Raw genomic sequence first — 27,251 nt, 5'->3', positions numbered from 1 at the left:
TGATCCTGTAAAGCCCGCCACCTCGCTAGCGTCGCTCCCATTCTTCCCCTGCTGCTGGGAGCGGGGGGCCTGCCCTGTGCCCGCACCGCGCTCGCTGCCAGAAGGGGTGGCACTCCCAGCCTGTCGGTCCCCGGACTTAGTCACCGTCGCACGTGTCGCAGGGCGGCGCGGTTGACGGGAGCCGCCTGTCGCCCGGGAACCGGCGCGCGCCGGTGACGTCACGGCGGAGGCTGCGCCGCGCGCCCGTTATGGCGGCTCCTGGGGCTGCGGCGGAGCGGCAGCGAGCTCGCCGCCCCGGCCTCTTCCTGCCCTACGACGGGGGAGGAGACGCCATCCCGCTGCGGGAGCCGCACGAGCGAGGTAAGCGGGCGGCGGTCCCCGTCCCGCCCGTCCCCGGCGCTCCCGCCGTGGCGCCGGTGGTCGCGGCCTCCGGCGTGCGTCCAGGTGCCGCGGGCTCGGCCGCTGCCGGGCACCGCGCAGGCGGCGCGCAGGAGCAGCGCTGCCTGAGTCCTAGAGCGCTCCGGCGGCGGTGACGATGAGCACGCTCCTGTATTAACACAGTTTCATACACGTTCATGTGGTTAGCTACAGTGCCTGCCACAGGGCTCTCGTAAGAACGTACTCGATGAAAACATAGAGGATAATTTTCACACGTCAGAAAAAATAATAGTAGTTTGTGAAAACCAGAAAAGCGCCCAGCATTCATGTAAACCGTTTGGCAGGCACTGCCAAAACTGATTACATGTTAAACTGCCTTTTTTTTTTTCATTTTTCTTAGACTGATTATTCTAAAAATAGGCTTACAGTTCTAGAAAGATACTTGAACCGCCAGAAAAATCTCTTAGCTAGATGACTTCGTTTATGAGCCACGTTAGTTTGAATTTCCTGCATGATGTTGTAAACTCATTTTATGGTTTAATCTGAACTTTAATTATGAAGAAAATAAGGAAGTCATGATTTTCCTGAGCGTGTTTAGCCTCTTTTATTTAAAATAGGATTTGTATTCTGAGAAAACTTTTTTTTAAAGCATTAAGTTCCATTAGGATTAAAAAATGGTAACATACCTAACAAATATTTATCGGTTGCACTGTGTCTACCAGACCAGACAGTATTAGGCTCTGAACAGTGGCAACATTATTTATATATATCCTGTAGTATTCTGTTGCTAGTAAAAGCTTGATTTTCAGATTTTGAGAAAAAATATATGACGATCATGTTACGTATGTTGTGCTTTCTGTTAGTTACCTTCTAGTAAAATACATTTATGTATATATAAATTATTCTGGTGCATTTGGGGAAATATCTAAAAGCACAAAGAAATTAAAATTTAATAGTCTTAGCACCCAGAATTGTTGGGTTTGTTAGTTTTTCCAGTTCAAATTTGTTCCTAAGCTCTCCTTTTTCCTCTGTTCCCATGATTCCTTTTTTTGGTAAGGCTTTCTTTAAACAGGAAGCTACGTGAATGAATGGTGACCGTTAAAATGTCACAGTATTTGTTAATCAGTAATTAAACTGTGTTTTCTCTGAGCTATTATAACATTTGTTTGTTGATTTATAATAAACCAGAAGACCTGGGCTTGGGAAGTTTAAATTCCTAGTGTTAAATTTGACCATCTTGGACAGAATGTATATATGGACCCCACCTCTGCATGGGAAAGATGTCATAGCTTATATGAGAGTAGGCATGGTTACTGGTATGGTTATTACTAAAATATAAGCTCTTTATTTCTGTTATATTTTCATAAATAGTCCTTCAGGAATTTTGCTCAAGGTGGAAATCAGTCCCACTCTTGGCAGCCTAAGCAGATTCCTTATCCTTTGATGAGCACTTACTCAGTTAGCAGAAGCCAGTGTTATTTGAAAGTAACATTGTGTCTTTGTAGTGCAGACCAAGCTGGGAATTAGGCTCACTTGACTCTACTGTAGTATGCTCGTATCTATGGATTCGAGGTTATTTGTTATCCATAGTTTATGACCTTTTGTGGCCATGGGTCAAAACAAAGGAACTGGAGATGTGGAGACAGGCAGCTAACATAAATAAAGAAGAGGAGTCAGCTTCCCTGTGAGGACAGAATTAGAATGACTAGAAACATCTCTTGGGGCTGATCAAGAGTGAGGAGGTAGATAATCAAAGTATAAAATTGTAAAGCATAGCAGCAAAGTAAACACGACTCTTTAGTGAAACCCTGGGTGCTGGAGTTAGGGATTACCTTTGTGGAGCAAACTAAACTTGATGCCACTGGTCACAGTGAGATGGTAAGTGATGAAGGTTCCTATTTAAGTGAGTAATAGTAACACTGGAAATGCATGGAGATTAGAATTTGTTAATATATTGCTGGTAGATCAGAAATTAAGGTGACATTTTAGAAATTATTATCTTTTGGGGTATATTTCCTGTACAGAAAGTTAAGTTCTTTCATAAAATGTCTCTTACAATTTTATCAGGGAAAATAACCTTTGGTTTATTTAGATTTTAAGTTTTATGCTCTTTCTTCCCTGTTAATGACGTTTAGGTAGCTTGGAGGTTGAATGACTCTAACAGACCCTTAGAGTGGTTTGATTTGGGGGACCTTCAGCATCATTTAAATATTTCTTGTTTCATTGGAAGTGTTTATTGAGCTCCTGCATCTGAAAGCTACTATCGGGTGCTGTGGAGAACCCATGGTGGTAGTAATAGTGAAATTAACAACAGCTAGTACTTAGACGCTGTTGTGAGTGCTTTATGTGTAGGAATTCATTTATGTGTAACAAGACATTAATCCTCGTCACAGATCGTGAAGTAGGAACTGTTACAGTCCCCATTTTTGAGCCTTATCCAAGTTGGCGGAGTTTGCACGTGCACATGGGGATTTGATGGGCATCCCTGGTGGAGAGGGTAGCAGCGCACGTGCTCTGGTGGGAGGGAGTGCCTAGTGTGCTGTTCGCTGGTCTGCGCCTCAGAAGAAGGGGTGCTTCAGGAGGGAAGAGGCCCGACCCTAGAGGACCTTGAAGGCCAGGCTTGTAGCAGTCTCAAACCACAGCAAGTGTGGCTTTCCTTTTGAAACAAAGTTTGAGGTCTTATTTTTTGTACATTTCTACCTGAAATCATTTCTTGACATCCATTAGCATAGAGCTCTATTTAAGTAAAGCTTTTTTCTTCCTGCTATAATAGATGAATTTGTTCATTTTTATTCCCTCCTAAAAGTATCAGTAGTTAGCACTTTTTGCAAATTATTTGGAAATCTAGGTGTTAGATGATATTCTTATAGCCACAGAAGCAATCCTATAGGTTCTTTGTAAAATGATTTTGGGATTCAGGTCCTTATTATACTTTTAGTCAACTACAAAACTGAGCCTCTTCTTACAAATTATTTCATCTAAAGTGTCTATAAATTAAAAAGACAAATAGAGATTATTTGAGATCAGAAACTCTTTGTATTCTAAAATAGTATAAAACAAAACTGTGTTTAAGTTTACTTTGGCCACAGTATATGGATTTAAAATCTTCTGTAAAATGTGGTTCATATACTGCCTGTTGTTCTATTTTCTAAAAATAACTGGCACTCTTAGTATGATTAATTTTATACCATCTCATAGCTTGCTGTGGTTAAAAATGCTTTGTGTTTCAAAGTATCAAAACATGAGCAGATCTCCTGCCACGTAGATTAGATTTGGGATTTTGCCTGTTTTCCCAGCACTGGAGTCTCTGTTTTGTGCTGATATGAGGCCACAGGAGACTGGTGGCTTCAATTGTATTTTAAAGTTTTGTTTCTGTTTTTCAATAGACATGTTTAATTTGTAGTTTTTTGCAGTTCTTTACAACCTTAATTAGATCAAAATGGATTTGCTTTAGTTTATCAATTTATTCCTGCCTCCATTTAAAAGAGCAAGTTTCATGAGTCTTCTAATTTATGTGATTTACAAATCACTTTACATGCAGAGGTCCTAAACAAATGTGGAACTTGTTTTCAGTTATGCTGATGTCTTAATGTCCGCTTTATCACCCTAGCCTACGGATATGGCCTTTTATTTTCAAGTGTCGATAGAATGGAGAAGGAGACAGTGAATTGGGTAATTCAGCATCGCCACTTACTGATTGTGTATCCTCTGTCAACTTTGGGATTTTGATGTCAAGCAGGACTCTGTGGGCTTCCCCCCAACCCCTGCCTCTTGTTTGTAGAACACCTGAAGTCTCCCAGGCCTCCCTCAGTCATAGAAGAGCAGACTCCAGCAGCTGATAGGACAAGCCTGCAGGCACTAGGGGAATGACGATTCTGAACACCTGTCTCATTGATTAACTGAGATTACTCCCCCATTTCCCTTTAAAACTTTCATGGCTCAACAGAATCTTTGGAGATGGTTTATTGGGGGGGCATACTGGGTCCACCAGGTTGCAGGCATTCTAACTAAAAGCAACTTTCCTTTGTGTTACCAAAGCTGTTGCCCCCAGGGTCATACCCCTGCCCCTCCCTGGACTACAAACCAGTTACTATTATCTAAGTCTCAGGAGGCAGCTTCAGAGAGAAGACACAGAACCTGTTAGAACCAAGATGGCAGAGGATCTGGCTTCCAGTGGACCTTGGGCCTCCTTATATGCTCGTGGTAATGTGTTAAAGACATAGCCACCAGTGCCACAACAGTTGGCTGTTGCCATGACAACAACCAGAAAGGCCCATACAAGGGCTGACTGGCTCCATCACACCCAGAAGGAGGACATGATGGCAGAAACCTCCCATAAAAGTCCACATGGCCCGACCCAGGTGGAGCTGTCTCCACCGGCCAGCTTGGCTGCCGGCTCCCCACTCAAGCGCCTTTTCCTCACTTAAGCACTTTTCTTCCCTTCTCCCTTCTCCAGCACTTTCCTTCCATTTCCTCGTTTCCTCGGTTGAGAAAGAAAGCAGCTTTTGCTGTGTCCCTCTGCTTCAGCTGTGAATTCTTTCCAGCTGGCAGGGAAGATCCCACCTTTTGTGGTGTCTCCATCCTAAGGAGGAGTCTTCTGCTGCTGACAGTTGGCTTTACCTTCCAAGTCTTTGCAGTTTAAATAGGCAGCAGTTAAATGTGACTGGGGGTGGTGAGATGAATTTAAAGAGCAAATGCTCCATTACCTTCGTTTATCCAGCAGACGTGTAGTTGGCCACCTGCTGAGTACAGGCTCTGTGTTACCCTGTTCATCTTTCATTTGGCCATTTGCTGACATTCTGGAACTTCCACTATCAGCTTACCACGTTCACTTTCCCCTCCCTCACCAGGGTGACCATTTCTTACCAGTAAGGTGGCCGAGGGAAGGGAAAAACACACTGGGGACTAGACTTCCAGCTCCAAATGTATGGTTGAAACTGGGTTGTCAGGGAATATGTAGAATTTTAGATTTCTGCCTGCCTTCTTTCATAACTTTTTTTTAAAAAGTATGTTTTGTGTGTGTGTGATAGGTTAGTCATCTGTCTGTAAGCTTAAGTGGCAGGGATCACTGCTGTCACATCTTTTGGGATTGACCCCGGAGGTAACAAGTAGCAGTCTCAGAAGACAAATAAATACCTACTTTTGCATGTAGAACTACTGTTTGGATGTTCCTCTTTGAGAAGAGGCGTAGACTGCTGAAGGTGTGTGATGGTGAAATTTACTAATGGATTCATTCAGTTTTAAGTGTAACAGTTTAGTATTTTTTTTTTCAGATCAGTTCAGCAAATATATGTTGAGGACTAGTGGGTGGGAATATAAAAGCTTTTATTTATGGGGAAAGCAGGTAATTTTACTAACATCTATATTTCTGTAGTTATGTTTGTCGAATTACAGGTTTCATCATGTTTGGTTGTGACCAGTATTTTAAAAAAGAAAGGAAGGAAGGAAATAGGAAGTGGAAATATCAGAATATATGCCAGATATTAAATATGCTAAACTTTGGTTTTACTCACGTGTGTATCTGTACACTGTGTCAGTGGGAAATGTTTCTTGCTCTGTGGGCCACAGTCAAAGAGTCTGAAAATCAGTTTCTAAGTATATACCTGGAGGGGCACTTGGGTCGGTGTCCTGTGCCAGAGATGAGTCTGGAACTACCTGAGGACAGGAAGAGGGCGTGTTCTGTCCTAGACCTCTGCTGAGGCACGGGGTGTGAGGCCGGTACCAGAGCAGTGCTGGTGACAGCTGTTGCAGCAGAAGGCGATCTGCAGCCAGAGGCAGAGGGGGCTCTGATGGCGGCTGGGCTGTCCTGATAGTCTGAGTGCTACGTGCCTCCTGGGAGGAGGTAGCACCTGACAGTTCCTAACCTGCTTGGAAAGAGGCGTGTCCACGTGTCCTAAAACCTGCCAGCAGATAAACCATAGAATTATTTTTAGGCAGTATTTTAGGCCGTATAGCGTGTAGTGGTAAGAAGTATCTCTGGAATCAGAGTGCTTGAGTTTGGATCCCTGTTCCACTGCTTACTAGCTGTGTGGCCTTGGGCATGTCTCGTAACTCTCTGGGTCTCATCTTTCTAGTTGATAGAATGGAGATCTTAATATCTGTCTCCTGGGTGTTTGCGGGGGTTAAATGAGCTAATACATGTGAAGTGCTGAGAACCACACGTAGCACACCGTGCGCGCTCAGGGTGTGTTAGCGGTTTTATCGTCACAACACAGCACCTGGCCGCTAGGTGGGAAAGGTTGGTTTGATTCTGATGTCATCTGGTGTTCTTCTGCCACCTGTGCTTGTTTTATCTACACCCAGGATCACAAAGATTTACTCCTCTTTTTAGGCATTCCAGCCTCAGCCCTTCCATGGAGGTCTGTGACCTGTGTAGAGTTAATTTTCATGTATGGTGCAAGGTAGGTAGGGTCTGACTTCGTTCTTCTACATGTAGGGAGCCAATTGTCCCAGCATCGTTTGTTGAAAAGACTGTTCTTTACCCATTGGTGAAAATATTTCTTTAAATAATAACGTAAAATTTTATTTTCCTACAGATAATTTTTAAACTTTTTGTTTAGATTATAGATATTAATAAACAATAAATCTGTGTTTACGTGGGTATGCATGAAATTTACAAAGTTTTGTGTCTAGGGAAAAAATAAACAAGGCAAAAAGTCCTCTTATCAATGAAGTTATTTTTGCAAGAAGGCTACAGGCCACTTACAGCTCATTGACTGGACAGTTTTCCCTCCTGGCTGAGGTGTTTTAGTGTTAGTCATGCTTGAACTGTGAGGTATTGTTGTGATATTTAAATTATAGAATGTCCACTTTGTGGAAAGATTGGTCACTGAACATACATTCTAGAAATTTGTTTTTCTGTCCATACTAGGCTTGATTATCTGTTAAAAATCTACAGAATTTTTGCTCAGTATGCAGTTGTAGATGAACCCAGAGCTTAAATTTGTGAAACACTTTTTTCTCCTCTTTGTCATATTATTATTCTTTTGGTTAAGATTAATACCATGTGAGTAATGAAATACAGCTTGATGAAATTCTAAATGCCAAAATATTTGAGCAGAAGCGATAACTTGCGTTTATTGATCTCCTATTTGTCAAGGTTATTAACAGGTGTTTTACCTCTGGTCCACGCCCCACGCTCTGGAAGCAGGCGAGAAGACCCAGGCGCCTGTAAGAGGTTACTAAGTGGTCTGTGCTGCGCCTGCAGCCGGGCACGCAGTGCAGCTGGAACGTGACTCTGGGCTTTCTGACCTCAGAGTGTGCTAAGGTCACAGAATCTCTCTACCAGGCCACTCTGGAAAGAAAGTGATCTTTACTCTTTTCTAGATGCTGTTTTCAGCCATTAGATAGTAGAAGGGTGGTCGCTGGCAGCTGGCAGTCAGACCTCCAGAAAAGTTTTTGTCTTAATTTTGGGTGCTGCTACTTTCAGATCTCACTCTTACAGTCCGAGGTCTAGGGATCTAGGTAACGGGAATTGTCCTGTGTCCTTTAAAGTTCAGTCCTTAAGATTAATAGACTTCCCCTGTCTTTGTATCACTCTGCTCGAGGCTTGCATATCCAGGAGACGGAGTTTGATAAGCCCACCCTGGGTGGCGTGCTGTTTCCTTAGCTGGGGAGGGGAAGATGCTCTGGTTGACATCCTGCATTCAGTGTTCGCTAGAAGTTTTCAAAAAATAATTGGCTTGTTTCAGAAAGACAGGGAAAGGGTTACCAGGTGGGCAGAAGCAGCATTCATTGTTTAAAATTGTAACCATTTCTGTATTAATTCCTATTCTCACTGCTTCTCTGAGTGATCAGGAAGGACAGATTGCAGCCTACATTGCAGTTCACTTGACTTCTGCCTGCACAGTTATAGAATTGGTCCCCGTATTGGCACGGTGGCTCTGGGCACCTCCCTTCCACCTACCCCAGTTGATTCAAGACCCTCTTCTGCTCTGATCGAGGCAATACTGATAGTGGCAGGGGAAAATCCAGATCCCAGCTTTGCCACGCGAGCATTTTGTGAATGGCTTAGCATTTATGGTAGTTTCTTTGTGGGTAAACAAAAGACGACACACATCAGTTTAAACCATCAGACTTGTAGAAGAGAAGTTTGGGAATTTTGCTCTTCTCTTAGAAGCCACAAAATAGAACAGGTTTCATTTTTACAGTGTTTGTGTATACCATCAACCTTGTGTTCTGTATCAACTAGTACATTTTCATTTAAATGACACACTTTTAGGTGTTTATTTTTGGCATGAGGACTGTATTACTGCCACAGAATATGAAGATGTAATCTAATCACTTATGCTAAAATCACCTATTTGAAAAATTATGTACCAGCTTTGCTAAGTTTTTAGGGCTTTAGAAAAATTCTAAATGCCTTTTTGCTTATACATACATCTTTATTGTAAGGTACATATACCTTATAGATGCTTAATATTTAAAGACGACTTTGTCCAAAATTACTTAGCTAGGTAGGACTAGAATCTGGGTGGTTGGTAGCAGTCTGTTTCTGTTTTGTGAATAAGTTCATTTGTGTCATTTTTTTAGATTCCACTTGTAAGTGATATCATATGATACTTGTCTTTCTCCGTCTGACTTACTTCACTTAGTATGATAATGTACATCCATGTTGCTGCAAATAGCATTATTTCATTCTTTTTATGGCTGAGTAATATTCCATCGTGTATATATACACCATAGCTTCTTTATCTAGTCATCTATCAGTGGACATTTAGGTTGCTTCCATGTCTTGACTGTTGTGAACAGTGCTGCTGTGAACATTGGGGTGCATGTATCTTTCTGAATTGGGGTTTTCTTTAGATATACGCCCAGGAGTGGGATTCCTAGATCATATGTTGGGCTACATCCTTTTTAACTGCTGCATTGTATTCCATTGCACAGATGTCCATCATTCATTTAATTATCAATGAATGGGACATTTCTGTTGGTTTGACTTTTGCAGTATACAAATACAGTTTCAGTGAAAACTTTTAAGTCTTTGTGCACTTGTAGAATTGATTCCTATAAGTGGAAACTTTATATTTTAATAGATATTTCCAAATTGTCCTTCCATATGGTTGCATCAGTCTTTACTTCCACTAGCAGTGGAACACTCAAGTTTGCTAATTTTCACTCTTGGGTTAGGGTGAATGTTTCTTAGCTAGCCTGGTTTTTGTCCTTCAAACTCTTTCCTAATGGTGTAATATAAACTGTCTTTCACAGTCAGTATTCATATCACATACATGTTTCTTTTTTCAGAAATAGGTATAAACATATCTAACATCAAATATTTAGCTGTAATTATTGTGAAATCGTAGAATGATGGTTTCAAATTACAACTTAAAATTTACATTCTTAAAGAAGTTTTCTTAGACTAATCCCACCTAGTTATAGATACTTCAGTCTTAAGATTTCCTTATCACAAATTAAACATAGGTAACGCAACTAAAATTGACTTTCTAGTGCTTTGATGTTAGAACTTGGTTTTAAAGTATATTTTGAATTTGGAATCCCCAACTTGTAGCTTAAACTCAGGGATGATATTTTTGTTACCTTTGTATCTCCTGTACTATCTAGAAGAATGCCACTTATGTAGAAAGTTCTTGATAAATGTCTTCAGGTGACTTTGGCTTGTGCTATGGAGACTGCAGGTCTGGGGTCGAGCCACACCTTGCTCTCACGTGTTTCGTAAATAAAGTGTGATGATTGAAACAGCCGTATCTGTTCATTTATGTGTTGTCCGTGACCTCTTCAGTGCTTCTGTGGCAGAGTTGAGTCGTTATGACTGTACGGCCTCCAAAATCTCACGTGCTTACGCCCCGGCTCCTTTGCCGACCGCTCTTTCAGATCATAAGCGCTTTAGCCTTCATTGTGCTTGCTTTCTAGAGCACTGGGAAGGTGTCCTGCCCCTGTGCATAATTTATGGATTTATGCAGGTTTAAGTGCTGAAAAATTCTGGAGGTGTGCTTGCTGGGTTGGAAGGCATCTGTGTAGCTTTGCCTTCCCAAAGAGGTTATACCATTTTATATTGGAACTAATGATTTTTGTGGCAGGGGCCCTTTTCTGCATAACTTTGCCAAATCAGTGCACTAGCCAACTGTTTTTATCTTTACTAATCTGATAGAAGAAAATGAAATTATAGATTTGATCTGTGTTTCTTTTTTTTTTAATGCACTTCTACTTTTTATTTTATTTTTGGGGGGAGAATAATTAGGTTTGTTTGTTTATTTTTTAATGGAGGTACTGGGGATTGAACCCAGGACCTTGTGCATGCTAAGCACACACTCTACCACTGGGCTGTACCCTCCCCTCTCTCTGTTTCATTTTTTTGTGTTAGATTGACCATCTTTCCAAGTTTAAGAGCCATTTTCATTTCTTTGTTGTGAATTGTCTTTCAGTCTCCTTCCTTGTAGCTTCAAGTCTGTTACACTCTTATAAGGTATATAGTGGACACTTGTCAAAGATTTCTGTAACTCTGGTGAGGGGACCAGCTGGATGAGGAGCTGATTCAGAGGAGGATGCGTGAGGCTCCCGGACACTGGTAGTGCATGGGAGGAAGAACTTTGTTACAGGTCGGAGTTAAACAGCAGAACCAGCACTGCAGCTGGGGGTTTTCTTTTCTACTAGACAGAAATCATTTACATTCTACCAGATGACAGTCATAACTTTCGATTTGTCAATCTTCTGTAAGTCACTATCTAACTAACTTTGCAGAGTCTGTGCCATAATCAATAGCAAATAGTAAGTTCAGCAGAGTTCCTGCCCCCAGAGCTTACAATGACTGTTAGGCAGGTGTGTTTGATTCTCCAGCAAGAGTTTGAAAGGATAGGCCATAGTCTTTCTGCTTTATTTCCATTTTCTTAATGCTTTCCTTCCTCTACTTTATTGCAGGTATTTCAAGTGATACTGTTTCTTTATGAATCACTAATGAGCTGCTAAGAAGGTTGCACAGTTCACCATTGTCTCTCATAAATCAGGCTCCTTGTTCCTATTTTGCTCCGTAGGGACTCATTACACCGTGACCAACGGAGGCAGCATCAGTGGCTCCACGCACTTGCTGGACCTCTTGGATGAGCCGATCCCGGGTGTCTGCACATATCATGACTTCCACACCATCGACTGGGTTTGGGAGAAGTGTAAGGGCCGAGAGAGGCACAGCAGGTGAGCATTTCCAGGAGCTTTTAAAGTACAGTGCATAATTAGATCATTTCATAATGACTTTCTGCCAGTGACCTCAGCTTGCCAAAATTCGTTACACATTATAAGTAGATGTAAGTAAATTTCTTTGTTTTATAAATAATACTTTTTTTCTCTATGTGACTTTTTTTTAGAAGTTTTTTTTTTTAATATCCTCTGTCTTTCTGGAAAGGATTTGAAGTAGCTTAGAATTGAAGTGTCATGAGACAAAATAGGGAGGGAGGGGAACCGTGGCATGTGAGCTGGGGGAGGATCAGGCCAAGGTCCAACCTGGAGGTCAGCATAGTGCTTGGCTTGGAGCAGCGCGGAGGCTGCGGCCCTGGTTCCAGCTGTTAGAGAAGGAGGCTTTTGTGGCGTGGGGTTTGCTTCCTCTAACCTGCTTCCGTGGTTTTAAATTCTGAGTATGTCTCCAATTAAGTCCTTTGTAGGGCATGTTGAATGTCGTAGTGAATCACTAACCAAAAGAAGAGTAGCTTTCACTAAAAACTACAACTTAGGTGCTGTGTTTTGTTGTTGATGGAGGCTTACAGAAACAAATTTTGATAGGGGAAAAAAAATTCTTGAAAATAAAATTCCAAATTCCAAAAGACTGTTTACAAATTTAAGCTCTGAAATTTACTTGTAAATAACTACTTGTGCAAATTAGTCATAACCTTTCATATTAATGTACACGAGTATGAAACCTGAAATTGAAATTAGATTATATTGTTTACAAAAAGTACTGCTTCTGAGATTCAGCAGTCAATATTTACCTTTTCTGGAAACATTTTAAATAGGTATAACTGAAAGTGGGACGTAATACATGCAGTCAGTGTTCTAAGACCAGTAGTTCTCAAACCTTCTCATCTCAGGTCCTCTTGAAACTCTAGACAATTGTTGAGGATGCCTGAGCTTTTGTTTATGTGGTTATATTAATAGGTATTTACCGTATTAGATACTTAAACTGAGAAATGTAAAAGAATATTAATTCATTTAAAAAATAACTGACAAACCCATTACATTTTAGCATAAAAAGCATTTTTATGAGGAGGGAGGGTATAGCTCAGAAGCAGAGTGTGTGCTTAGCATGCACAAGGTCCTGGGTTCAGTTCTCGGCATCACCATTAAAAATACATAAATGATAAACTAATTCCCCCCAATATTACTATATAAAGAGAATGAAATTATTAAAATAAAGTTTTATGAAAATAACTACATTTTCCAAAATACAGAATATTTAATGAGGGAATAACATTGTGTTACATTTTTATAATCTCATTCATTATTGTCTGGTTTATTTAAAACTGCTGGGTTCTCGTCTATGAAGAGAATCCAGCCTCACACAACGTGTGGTTAGAAAAGCCGAGAGTGTTTTAAAAACCTTTTCAGATCTTTGTGGATATTCTCCTCTGACCCTGCACCACGCTGACAGGTGGTAGTTTCTTAAAGATTAGTTGCAGTGTGTGATGTGAGACTGAATCAGGGAACTTGTTGTCTTCTGTTACATTAAAGTCCCTTGAACTTTGGTGGATGATTTTGTAGCCATGGGAGCCACTGTCAGCCCAGCGTGCCTGAATCAGACACCGCACGCCCCGTGTCTTGTGTGATTGGTAGGTGAGCGCATTTGTTCTTGGAAGGATGAAACTTGAGAGTCATGGGCACATCAGGGAGGATCTGACTGTGTTCTAAAGTGAGGGTGGCAGAGGATCCGTAAGACACCGTGTTCAGAAAATTTTAGTGAAAATTGAAACTAAAAGAAACCACAGCATGTTGCTTTTTTCTCTGATTGTGTAAGTAGTCCACGGCCCTGGAAAACACTGCAAGTAACGTCACCATACGTGCAGCAGTCAGTGAGCGTCCCAGCTCTTCACATCCGTCATCTCTCTCCCTAGGGAGGTCAGACGCCATTTTCAGCACTTTAATGTGTGCTTGTATAAGCCTAAACCCTTGGGAAGCTGGGAAGTTCTACATGGAACTTTTCTTACTGTTGCTCTCAAAACGTTGAATTAAAAGAAAAAACTTTCTCAGTGCTTGTTCCTGCCTATCCTGTAGTCCTTCTACCCCAGGTTACTTGGAGGCAGATCAACATTGTATCATTTCAAATATTTATTTCAGTATCTTGAGCAATGCTGTCATCTAATTCTATTCCTATTTTATTTACTAGCTTGACTATTTCCATAGAGAGAGCCTTTCCCTCACCCGATAGTGGGGTACCCTCAGGTTTGAATTGTACAGGAAGGAGGGAGGAAGTGTGAAACCACGCGGCTCCCAAGCAGCCACCAGGCGGGCCCGGCAGGGTCTTGTTTCTGCGTCTCCGTGCACTCGTGCGCTTGAACACATTTGAGGCGGAGTATGCAGCACAGCTTGTCCTTCGTGATGCCCACAGTGTTCCAGCTTTGACTGCGGGAAGCTTGTTTGGGTTGGTGCCGTGTCCTTTGACATGGCTTAGTGGACTTTGATATATTCTGGGGAAGACTCAACCTGCCTGGTTCCTGCACCAAACCTGGACTCAGCTCTTCCTACCAGGAGACTTGATGTGGTTTGTGGACCCCCTCGCTCTCGAGTTCCGAGGTTCTTGCTACAGATGCAGGGCTCTGGGTGGGTGCTTGTCTCATTTGCAGGTGTAGCAGCTGTTTGACACTGATTCTGCCCCAGACTCTCCTATCCCATTATTTAGTTTAGAAAGTGCTGTAACATGTGTAGTAACTGAGATGGTTGTTAGATTCTAGAATTGTGGCTTCTATTCATAGTCTGAAAAATGAAACATAAACATTTCCAATTTCAGATCAACAGCAAAAAGAAAGAATGAGCGTGGGAGATAATGAAGAGCTTGTGTGACGCGTGGTCAGGGTGGCTCGTGGTGACACTAACAGGGCTGGCTGGCATCAGGTAAAGGAAGTTTTTAATGCAATTCTTTTTTGGTTTAACAGGACAGTAAGTAGTTCTCCCTTCCTAACTGCAGTTTTTTCAAGTACTTGTGGATTTTTAAAAGCATGTGTTTTGTTTCTTCAACACACCTTCTTAAACATAAGCCTAAGAGGCAGGAGGCTCCAGACTCCCAGTCTCGGCCATGTCCCTTACGTCCGGCCAGCTCAGTTGTTCTTTCTCGCTGTTTCTTTACCTGTAAGGTCAGTGATTTGGACCAGATGATCAGTGCAAAGTACCTTCAGTGTGAACAGCATAATAAATAGCTAGTGCATGCTGGGTGCTTCCCAGGCCTCACACAGTGCTCCAGAGCTCTCCGTGCATGTACAACTCATGGCGGTCCCCTGGGCTCAGTCTGGCAGCGAGGGGACTGAGCATGGAGAGGGTGCGTGACCAGACTGAGGTCGTGGGGCTGGAGGGACCCATGCTCTGACCTCTGAGCTGCAGAGCGCCCTCCAAGGCTCTTTGTGGGGGACGTGACAGCAGGTGAAGTTCTGAAAACACACTTGAAGCTTTGACAGTGTTCATGACCTTCAGCTCCACCAGAGGAGATGACGTGCAGAAGAACTCAAGGGAGGTGAAACCTTTGCGGCGAGTAGAGAAACACTGGGGTCGTGATGGCCACCACCTGTCTGACCCATTGGTCTTTTCACATGAGAAGGACCTAGATTTTGACCACAGATCTGTGTATTCTTGTATTGTTCGTAAAATGATCTTGGTATATTTGGCTTTCTGTTAGAAGAAGAAAACTGATCATCTGTCACAATAAGGCATTACTGCCGTGAGTTCCACGAGTTATTTCTAATGGACATTACGTTTTCATGAGACTGACATCATCTGTCAATCTGTGTATTGGGTTTCTGAAACACACTAGTAAAAACTCTGACTTCACCAGCAGAGTTGAGACCTTCCTGCCAGGTGGCTGTCTTTGGAAGATGTTTTAGTATCTTTCAGACACCAGTTTAAAATAACCATGAATTTGAATGATGTAATTGGTTTTAATTTCAAACAAAGAAATAACAATTTTAAAGATGAGTTATTTACAGTTTTAACAAAGTAATATATAAATAAACTTATTTATAACAAAGATTAGGAATTCTTAAATTTGTAGTGTTCCCTTCCCTTCACAGCCCTTTATTCATAGGGGGCCCCCAGCTTTCTTGGACCCCTTTAACCTGGTCATTCTTGACTCCCTGCAAAGGGCCTGACCCCTGCGTCCGCCCCCTCTCCCCAGGGGCGCTGGCTGGGCTGATAGGCATCGCTGCTGACTGGATGACCCACCTCAAGGAGAGCGTGTGCCTCAGTGCGCCGTGGTACAGCCACGAGCAGTGCTGCTGGGGGTCCAACGAGACGGCGTTCAAGGGGAGGGGCAGCTGTCTGCAGTGGGCGGTGTGGGCCGAGCTGGGCATCGGCCAGGCGGAGGTGAGGCGCGCTCTGGCTCCAAGTGCATTGGTCATTGACACAGGGAAGTGAGTCCCCAGTGCACGCGGTTACAGAATTCATCACGTGTGAGATGCCTGCAGCTGCATTACAGAATAAAGAGGAAGACGTGTGTTGGGATAGAATGGAAAATATGCGAGTACAGGGCAGCAAGTGAAATACGTGCATGTGCTCCCAGAAGCGCCTGCTAGCTAACCGCGCGCTCCCAGGTCTGCTGCGTTATGGTATAAGATGTATTTCCTGTCGTGGAAAAGACGAGCGGGACGGTCCGTGCATTCACAGAAAGTCCACGTGGAGTCAGCTCATTGCAGCTGGGTCATGTACTGCATCACGGTTGTTCGGGAAGTGTGAATTACCAGAAGTTTTAGTTAACGTAGCCTCCTAGCTGGAGATACCTGGCAGAAACCCCTGGGTTTGTCTTCGTGGCACTGCAGTATTTAGATGGCTGTCTTCCTACTGTTGATGTTCTGTAGGGAAGAACAATTTGAGGCTAGAATATTATATAATATAAATATAGTTGTATGATCTGATATGGATATGTGTCTAAAATTTTCTCACAGCTGAATTTTAGAGCCAAAAAGAATGTACCTCCTGCTGGTGAGATGGGCAGTTGCTGTTTCTCACTCCATCTTCAGCAGAACTGCAGCAACATGAAGGCTGAGAGTGACAGTATCTGGAAAGTGGTTTGTGGGTAGGTAGAGACTGAAGTGAGGTGAGAGTCTTAGCAACAAGGCTTTAGGAATCAGGAAAAAGCTAAGAGAAATATTAAGTATATTGTTTCCTTGGTATGATAACAAATATGCTTTTGGATTCCACGTAACTATTTCGTTCTAATAAAGCTTTCATTATCGTGGGAGTGACCGGGAGCCTTTCACAGGTTTTACCCGAGCTGCTTAGGTGGCAGGTGCTTGTGTGAGCGGTGCCAGTCCATGAAGTTCATCGTGTTGCTTTCCAGGGTCCTGGTTCGTATATCATGAACTACATAATGTATGTCTTCTGGGCCTTGAGTTTCACCTTCCTCGCTGTCTCCCTGGTAAAGGTGTTTGCTCCGTATGCCTGAGGCTCTGGGATTCCAGGGGTAAGCTGTGCAGTGTTCAGTGTCATTAACATTGAGTAATTGTGACACTTGCTTCTTGCCTGTGGGGTAAAAGGTAGTGGCTTTTCTTGGGGAGTGATTTGTCTGGAATATGAAAAAGAAAATTTTAAAAATGTAAGCTGATGGTAGACATTGCTAAAAGAAATTCTTCCCCATTTCTGTGGAGGTTGATTTTTTTTTTGTCACCACTAATTCAGCATATGACTAAATAAATATCCCAAGAGACTCAGTTAAACACCAAGAACCTGCAAAATACCTTGCAGCCTAAAGTTCTTTGATGAATGAGTTGATGTTTTGCTCTTAGGAACTGAGTTTGAACACATTCATCCTCTTTTTGTAACTATCTTTTAATTAGATAAGTTAATAATCCTTGAAATTGGCAGATAATACTTATAACTGGTTTATACTTTAAAATAAATGATCATAGTGGTCAGTAGTACAAAATTTTGGATTTTGTTATTTATTGATAGTAATTTAAGAAGGTATTTAGGATTAACTATGATGTGAACTCATTTCTTTTCTTCTTTTTATTTTTCTGTCTTAAACAAGTTACTAGCTTTTTCTAGTGCATGTCTGTTAAAAACAATTTTAGTGATTTTTGAGGCTATATTAAGACTGTCTTTTTTTTAAGTTTAATGAGGAGCAATAGCATGTAGGATTTAGCAGTTGTCACTCATCCTTCTTGATGTAGGAAGATATTACACATAATTACAATATTCTGAGAAGGCATAATATCTTTATTTCTGACACAGAATGTCTAAAATGTATCAAACTATATTATGTTTCTACAACAGAAATATTCAGATTTAATTTTTCCGGGTTCTGTAATTATGTCCCTTGTGTTAAACCCTGTATCCCCTTAACATGGCCTGGCATTTTAGTTTTGTTCATGAGATAGGGTCGCCTTCTCTCCTTGCTTGGGGAGAGGATTAGAGTACCATGCAGACTTGTTCTATACAGTGTAGTTGTTCAAGCTTCTGAAAAATGCATTATGAGTTGTTCCATCTGTGCCAGAATTTGCAAGATGAATAAGACAAGAGAATAACTTAAGTTCTTATGTTTCTTAAAGGAAATTAAGCTGCCTTGATCCTTCCTTTGTAGATTACAACTATCCTGAGTGGATTCATTATCAGAGGTTACTTGGGAAAATGGACTTTAATGATTAAAACCATCACGTTAGTTAGTACTGGCTGTGGCCTCAGGTTTGAGTTTAGGAAAAGAAGGATCCCTGGTGCATGTTGCCCTTTGCTACGGAAATCTCTTTTCCTGCCTCTTTCCAAAGTACAGCACAAACGAAGCTAAGGAAAGGGAGGTAAGTGTCTTGGCAGATAAATATCTGTTACATAGACTTACATCAGCAAAGAATTTCCTAGTGTAAAGATCATGTTTCATTCTTTCCTTCTTGGATAAATTCTGTATTCAGGTTTAAAGTTTAATTTGAGAATTGTTTGTGCTTCTTTTTTCTTCTTTAAGTCATCTAGCATCTTTCTGCAGTCCGTCCCCAGTGCTGCTCATTTGCTCCTGTATTTTAGGAAAGTTTTAGACAGACGGCTGGTGTCCATTTGTCACAGTTGAGTTTCACAGAAGTCTTTCCCTTTGCTTCTGCTCTGCCTCACGCCTCCCCTGCTCTGAAGTGTGACGTGTGCCACTGGTTCGCTCCTGCTTCTCCCAGTCTGAGAAGTCTCACCCACTGTTTCCCCCCACCCCCTCCTCCTCCTTCTCCAGCTCTGTGTGTGTGTGTGTGTGTGTGTGTGTGTGTGTTCAGAACCACACCTAAAACTGTCCTGGCTCTAACGTGGCATGTTGGTGGCTAAGGCGGCCCTCTGGCTTGTGTCTACCTGGTTCAGTTCCTTTACTTGCTATTGTACCTTGACATTTTGGGGGTAAAAGATTTTAATTTTTATTTATTTATTGTAAGCACAAAAAATAATTTATCAGAAAATATAGAAGTTAAATTTGTCTAGATTTTAATGCACACACTGTAATGATTAGTAATGTTTATGACATTAACTTTATTCTGTTGCCTTGGTATGTAAATGACTAGACTTTACACATTAGTTGGAAGCATTTAGGCTTCATATTTCACTTTCTTCTTCTGCCCCTTAACATTTTTAAATTAAATGGTTGTTAGATATTTATGAAATGGATTGAAAGTGTGTGAGTTATAGGTATGTGGATGTCGGCTTGATTGTAAAATTCTATTGTGTTAAATGTAGAATCAGAGGATTCAGTTAAATGTGTCATCTGCAGTTCTGAGGGAAAGAAACAATATTAAGTTACCTTTGTTCTCCTGGCTCTCCCAGAGGAGCACTCCCAGTGTGCCCTCTCCAGCCAGGTGCAATTTAATTCCAACAAGGCTTCATTCATTTTTAATTTACCAAACAGCAGCCTGACTGTGGAGTTCATGCTCTTAACATTTACAATTTAATTTTATTTATTTCCAGTTTCTCTTTCAGAGATGTAAAAATTCACTATTTGATGAAATGCTTTGGTAGCCTCAAATATTTACTGGAGTAAAGCAGTCATAGGAATAAAGACTCTTAGAAAAGTCATGGTAAATAGATGCCCAGTGAATTCTTGTGTGTATTTGGCTTCCCACTGGTGGGAGGTGGGCAGTGCCCGTGGTGGATGAGGGAGCTGGAGACAGGACCCGGGGTGCTGGGTCTTTCTTCCTGTGACTGGCTCGGAGGGCTTCTGGGTGGTGGGACTGTGCCCGGGCGTGGCAGTGGTTCCTCATTCAGGTGAGGCTTTTCCGTGCTTGAGATAGCGGTCTCTTCAGAGGACTGGGGTGCTGAAAATGTAGGGAAACTCAGGAGGTTTCAGGTCCCCTGTATATTTTACTAGGGTTAGGAGTAGAGTAATTATTAGCGATGAAGTGGTTAGCTCTGGAAACTGAAGAACTGATACCCTCTTTAAAAATAAACATATCCCCTCCCCGCCCCAGTTATGCTCTCTCCACGGTCTTCACAAGTAAACATCTTGATGTGTCTGCGTCCATTGCCTTTTCTTCTTTCCATCTTATTTACATTGGTGTATCTCCCACCGATGTTTAACTGAATATTGAATACATGAATGACCTTTCAATTAAAGCAGAGGAGGAAAAATAATCTTATTAAAAGAAGTATTTACCTTTGGGACAGGGGGGAAAAGGGAGACATGCGAGTCAAATTCAGAAGCGGCGTTTTGAGAGTTTGAGTGACACGCGGAGTGTGGCCTGGTGCACGTGAGTCTGTCAGCACTTGTGAAATAGGCCACGTCCTCTTTCAGGTGCTGTCCGCTGCCTCGGCTGCAGGTGTTTCTGTAGCTTTTGGTGCATGGATCAGAGTTCTTTTTAGCCTGGAGGAGGTAAATTAAACCAGCAATTAAAATTCTGTGTAGTACTGTTACAGACGTCCTGTGGCACACTTTCCAGTGTTACAGCTCGTGTCATAGACACAGACTTTGTTTTTAAGTTTTCAGATTTGTTTTCTTAGTTATTTTTCACTCATTCTTACATAAAAAGTAATATATATGTTCTTTACTTGAGAGAAGTTTTTTAAACTATTATTGATATATAAGTGTCAGTATTTATTTAAAGTTTACCATTGTTGACATAATTAAAAGTAGGCAGAAGTGAATTTGACTTAATGGAAAATATTTAAAACAATCCTTATTGGCTAACTTACAGGATTGGTTTTATTTTAAAATTTTTAATCGGTTTCTAAGTCATCTTTTAAAGTTTTTCTTGTGTGATTATTTCTGTTGCAGTTACTGATTTTAAGAAAATAATTTTAGTCACTTGTGTGGAATATCTTTTGTTTTCTAATTGGTGCTTAAGACTTTTTACAACTTTGTACAAAAATGTGACTAAGGAAAAAAAATGTGATTTAGGAATGGCTTAAAATGTACTTTTCTCTCTGGGTTGTTTGTATTCCTTTTGCTTTAATAACGAAGAGGAAAATTAAATACTTCTTTATAAGCTAGCAGGAGTTAGTGATGGTACATTTATTTTTAACTGCCGTGATTGAATTGGGGGTGGAACTCACTTTGAAAATAACACAGAGCTAGGTGTTTTAAATAATTATTAGACATTTATCATCAGTTGACATTGTGAATTTGTGTAATGATGTGATAGCCAGAATGGCTATAAAATAGTATTTTCCTTACCACGGTAACATCTAATATACATAAATTCTAGCTGCAGTAAAATTTAGAGCATTGATATTTACCATTCAAGTTTTAACATATCAGAAATATCTTATAAAATTACAGCACTGATTCTTCTTTTCCTTTTGCCCTGTTTTAGATTAGCTGTTACTTCCCTCTTAAGACTTAATGGAGGTCATTTTTTGCTGCTTTGGTGGCGGTGTTTGTTTTAAGGTCCATCAGTCTGTGTGGTAACAGCTGCCAGGTCCTCTTTTACATGGAGCACCACACGCCACAGTACCTTTTTGAACTGTTTCTTTTATCCTCCTCGGGGTGTTTGGAGGGCTGTGGGGAGCCTTTTCCATTCGGGCAAACGTTGCCTGGTGTCAGCGGTGCAAGTCTACCAGATTTGGGAAGTATCCTGTTCTGGAAGTCATTGTGGTCGTGGCCATCACTGCCGTGGTAGCCTTCCCCAAGCCATACACCCGGCTCAACACCAGTCAGCTCATCAAGGAGCTTTCCACGGACTGCAGGGCCCTGGAGTCCTCCTCTCTCTGTGACTACAGAAGCGACATGAACGCCAGTAAAATTGTTGATGACACTGCAGACCGCCTCGGAGTGTATTCAGCTACACGGCAGTTAGGGTTAGCACTCGTATTTGAGATCATAATGACGGTGTTCACCTTTGGGGTCAAGGTGGTTGCTGGTGGGGGTGATATTCTAGTAATTGTGGAACAAACTGAAATGTTTATCTAAAGATGGTTGCTTCATACATGTAGACTGAAAAAGCTATCTGTTTGGTTTAATTTTAAATAATGAAAAAAGAGTTTTTGGATATATTGTTGAGTATGCTATCTTGCTGTGTAACCACTTACCCCAAACCTCTCCACTTAGGACATCGATGGCTCACCGCGCTCTTGGTGTTGTGTGGTTGTACAGGGAGGCCTCCCTGGGCACACTCTGCTTGTGGTCCCTCATGTGGCTGTCACCTGACAAGGCTGTGTCGGGCGCCTGGACCAAGCAGGGTCAGACACTAGGGAGACGGGGGAACATCTGGGCTCCTCCTGCACTGTCTCCCCTGCTCGCTGTCTCTGCTCTTCCTGGCACGACGGCCTCGGGGTTGGTGGATTCCTCCCATGGCAGCTCAGGGCTCCAAGAGTGAGTGCCAGGAGAGGACTGTTCCCACTGCAGCCAGGGATGCCCCACAGCACACCTCTTGTCTGGGCCATCACAAAGGCCCGGGGGGGCAGGGGACGGACGCACACTCTGAACTTCCAGGGCGCAGACAGAGAGTTGGTGATCGTGTTTCCTGTTGCTGCCAGAGTCCCTCACCACGAGTCTCACACGTTTGTTTTAGATCCGGAGACCAGGCACCTGGGCTGGGTCTCACTGGGCTGGAGTCAGGGTGTCTGGAGGAGGTGCGGGAGAGGCCATCCTGCGTTTTCCAGCTTCCATGGGCCTGGGCTCATGGCCCCTCCTTCATCTTCAGAGCCAGCAGTGGCTCATCAAGTCTTTGTTTAATCTCCGCGTTCTGACACTAGTCCTAAATCCTTCCACGTGTAAGGCATCTATGATGACTTTGGGCCCACCCACGTCACCCGGAATGGTCTCCTGTTTAAGGTCAGCTGCTGATGCCGGGATTTCTCTGGGCTGTGCAAAACGGCAGACTCCTGGGGACTGGGGCGTGGCTGGCTGTGGAGCCCGTGCTCTGCCCGTGTGTCACTGTGGGGCCGCAGCCCAAGGGCCTTGTACACTCTGCTCTGTTCCGAGGCCCAGCTGTGCCCTGGGACGCAGCTGCAGTTGTTAGTTAATGACTTGCTGGTCAGTGCAGTTCCTGCACGATTGTCAGGATGTGAATGGGGTGGGATGGCAGCGGCCCCCAGTCTCTAAATGGCTGCACCTGTGATTCATGTGCCCCTTGCCAATCACTCAGGACCAGTCGTCCATGGTGTAGCTGGGTGGGTAACAGCTTCATTTCAGCCAGCCTGAGCCATGTCAGTTTTTGAAGTACGGATGCTCTCTTCCATTGTCGTCTGTCTTAGTCCCCTGGTCATAAAGGTTAAATAATAGAAACACCTTGAAATTTGTTCGACTGAGTGACTCCAGGTAGAGCGCTCAGCCATGCGGGTGCAGTGTGTGGACCCTGTAACCCTGCTTCCCTGGCCCCACGGGGCTGCAGGGCCTTCCTGGGGGAGAGGGAGACGCAGGTTTTGAGCCCTTCTGTTTGGGTGTCCTTGTGGTGACCTGTGCTGGTCAGCATGCCCTCTGCGCTGGCCTTGCCTCCCAGCCACAGTCCACACTCAAGCTCGTCCCCCTGCCGGGTTGGACCAAGAACAGCTCTTGTCCTTCTGATCACTTCACGTGTGTGTGTGTGTGTGTGTGTGTGTGTGTGTGTGTGTGTGTGTGTTTATACGAGGGGTAGGCGTTCAGAAACCTGAGCTGGAGGACGAGGAACCCTGGAGTCCCTTCTCTTTGTGTCTGAGAATGCGGCTTGTTACTTGGTATGTGTGTGTGGGGGACTGTCCAGGGCCGGTAGGAGCAGGGCCACAGTGCTTTCCCTGTGCTGGGAGCTTGCCCTGAGCACCAGGCTCACCGGGGTCTCCCTTGCAGGTGCTGTTGGGCCTGTTCATCCTCAGCATGGCCGTCGGTGCCATCGCTGGCTGCATGGTGGGCATCGCGGTAGAGCAGCTGGCCCACTACCAGCATGACTGGTTCATCTTCCAGAAGTGGTGCGAGGTCGTGGCCGACTGCATCACCCCCGGCCTGTACTCCATGCTGGGTGCCGCCGCGTGCTTAGGTGAGTCAGGGGTCTGTGTGCTCGGCTGTAACCAAGGTGGAGGCCCCGTCTAAGGGATGGGGGTGCGGACACACATGGATGGCATCATCCTACCTGTCTTTGAACACTTGCCACTGTGGAAATCTAATAGTTAGTACCTTTTTAACATCATGTGATGCTTCAAGACAGATGACGTCTCAGTACCACATAGGCTTCGTTTGACTCCTGTCCAGGGAGGTTTTTCTTTCTCCTTGTCGAGGACCTTGGCTCACCTACGTTCCAGCAGAGCTTCAGAGCACCTTTCCTTGACTCTGTGGTGAGTCACTGTGAGCCAAGAAAAGCCAAGTATCTGCATTACCTTCTTAAGAGTCTGTTTCTTGTCCTTGTGGACATGAAAAATTGTTATTTTTATATTTAAAATGTCAGCTAAACTTCGGTTATAGTATTTAATTACAGTTGGTATTTTGACTTAGTTTTGTTCAGTGGCTCAAAGTTGGGTAAAGAAGTTATTGATCTTGTAAGTGTAAAATGCAGTGAAAGCAACGGGAGAGCCTTTCTGTCCAGAGGAGCAGATGCTCATCCGTTTCTGTGCAGCACACTGCGCTGAGTGATGCAGAGGTGGGCCCACCCTCCGCGAGAGGCATGCTGCGGAGACCAGCGCTGGCTGCACAGTATGAGCAGTGCGGAGGACCAGGGACAGCTGGGAATGCCCGTGACCTCGGCGGGGACTTAGAGGGAGAGAGCTCAGGGCGGCTGGGACGTGTGCTTTCTTCTAGGGATCAGTAGAACTGAGAGAGATGGCTTTGTTAAAGAGGGTGGTGACGTGAAGCGAAGGGACCCGGTAGGAGTACGCTTAGTGTTCGTGGAGCTTTGAAGAAACAGGGTGTTGAAGTAGAGACTGCGCGTTGGACACTGGGGAGAGAGAGTCGGACTGGGGAGGTGGAGCCGGGTTCTGAAAAGGCAGTGGTTCACGTCAGGACGAGCTGTGTCTGCTGTCAGTCAGATCTGTGGCAGGATTGTTGTGGCTTTGTCATTTTTAGTGCCATGACTTTGGGAAGGGTCTTTTACTTGTTGATTTTTATTTCCTTATCTTTAAACTGCAAATAACAACCACTCCTACAATTGTTTTCGAGGATCATAGGAGATAACATGCAAACAAAGCTGTGCGCACAGTTCCCGGTAAAGTGAGTGGTTGGTTAGGTCAAAAGCCTTTGTAAAGGGGCCTGGGCATCCGTGGTGTGGCGTAGGTGTGTAACGCCCCATAGGTTCTTTCTCCCTTCTGTGTTTGGGTTAGAAACAGGGAGGAAGAGTTCAACCTTCCTGCAGTGTAAGCTGACAAGCCCTGATAGGTTTCTGAGCAAAGGAGCCGCGGGGTGAGGGCAGCACTTGGGAACGAGTCACGTGGGAAGGTGGCTTGTGAAGTGGGTGGAAGGCAGTGGGGCCTGCTGTCAGGGAGGTGAGATCAAAGAGCACTAAGTCAAGGAGCAGAGTCTTGAGCGTCTATGCTGGGTCGGTAATGGTGAGGAAGGGACCCCAGGTAGATCCTTTACAGAGCAAGTCAGGTAGGACTTGTGAGAGTCTGGACCTTGGGTACAGCAAGCGGTGAACCAGGCGTGGCCGTGAGGCTGTCGGGAGGAAGGTGGGGCCCAGCGTTGGGGTCAGTGAGTTGTGGGGAGCTCTCTTGGGGGGAAGAGGGTTTGATTTTAAGTGTGGGGTAGTTTGTGCGATAGTGGGTCTTCCAGCGTCTTTCTACAGTTGGAAAATGAGACGAGCACGTAGGATGTGACGGGTGGAGACACGGGACACTCAGCAGGAGGGGGAGAGATGTGGGTCAGGGAGGCCTCAGCCTGGAGGTGGCAGCTCGGAGCGGTGGTTTGGGTGGATAATTTGAATAGTTCAGATGCGTTTTCTAATGGAAGGTTATTAAACTGTTAACATAAATCACACGTCAGAATATTTTACAAATTTTGAAAAGATTTAGAGGAAACAACTGTATTAATTTAATATTCTGCCCACTTGAGTTTAATTTGTAAATTGTTAGTAAACAAATGAGCTATGATGTGCTTCAGCAAACTCCTTAAAAACTAACAAGAACACTTCGTGGGGAGAAATTATGTCTTTGTTACCGCAGTAAACCAAAGTGGCAAACTGTTAGTTGGTCAGCTGTGATTTTTTTTATTTCATGAAGTTAACCGGTTTTGAAATGTTATTTTCATAGTCTCTGTGTTTGAACAAAGAAGACTTGTGTTCCTGTAGATCTTGTTAAAATAATGATGCTCCTTGTCACTAAGTCCTGTTTACCGTTTGTGTTTGACCGCCTGTTACGGGAGTTCTCCTGCAGGGTCCTGTCCCCCTGACCAGTGATGCTTGCTCCTTTCAGGCGGCATGACCAGGATGACGGTCTCCCTGGCGATGACTGTCTTCGTGCTCACTGGAGGCTTGGAGTGCATCGTTCCCCTTATGGCTGCAGTGATGACCAGTAAATGGGTTGGAGATGCCTTTGGGAGGGAAGGCATTTAGGAAACTCACATCTGGCTAAATGGATATCCTTTCTTGGATGTGAAGAAGGAGTTCACACCCACCCCGCTGGCCGCTGATGTCACAAGACCACGAAGGAGCGACCCTCCCCTGGCTGTCCTGATGCAGGACAACATGATGGTGGATGACTTAGAAAACCTGATCAACGAGACCAGCTACAATGGCTTTCATAACGTCCAGGGAGTCTCAGACTGGTGGGGTTTGCCCTCCGAAGAGACCTGATGATCGCAAAAGGTACCCTCCTGAAGGAAACCGTGCGTGTGCACCTGCCTGCGCCTGTGTGTGTCTGTCAGCACCGGCACCTGGCTGGGTGAGCGTGCGTGTGCAGTGGGTTTCTGGAAGAAAGGGAAGCTGTGCCATGTGATTGGCTGGGCTTGTGGGGCGAGTGGTCTGCTTTATGTACCTTCAAGTGTTCTGTTATTTAGGAAAGGAATTCACACTTCTCTGGGTTGCCTCCCCGCTGAATGTAGTCATATCTTTTGATTTGGCATTGTTCTCAGAGATTGGAGTCCAATTCTTTCTCTTCTGGCTCAGAAAAATAAATCTTGTAAAGGTGACATATTCATAATAGCACGTGATATAAGCCCTTAGTGAGTGTCGGGCATTCAGCTAAATACATTCTTGTATTTAATAAATTTGGCTCATTTGAATGCAAGTTATTAAAAATTCTATCATCTTTGGTCTGTTTCATATCAGATTCACAGGGTTTTGCTTTTTCAGTTTTTGGATTTGGATTTACAATATTAACTTGTAATACCTAGTTTAAAGTGAAAAAATCACTGAGATTGTATTCTTGGTTAAATGCAGGTTGGG

General features: G+C 43.6%; 1 pseudogene; it reads left to right on the top strand.

The window, feature by feature from the left end:
* The first annotated feature begins 231 nt into the window (after positions 1-231).
* On the top strand, positions 232-26,752 carry LOC116277782 (H(+)/Cl(-) exchange transporter 3-like; annotated as a pseudogene).
* Positions 26,753-27,251: the final 499 nt, after the last annotated feature.

This window comes from Vicugna pacos, chromosome 36, assembly GCF_048564905.1.
Source record: "Vicugna pacos chromosome 36, VicPac4, whole genome shotgun sequence".
Lineage (NCBI taxonomy): Eukaryota > Metazoa > Chordata > Mammalia > Artiodactyla > Camelidae > Vicugna > Vicugna pacos.
This window is presented reverse-complemented; position numbering and strand designations above follow the sequence as displayed.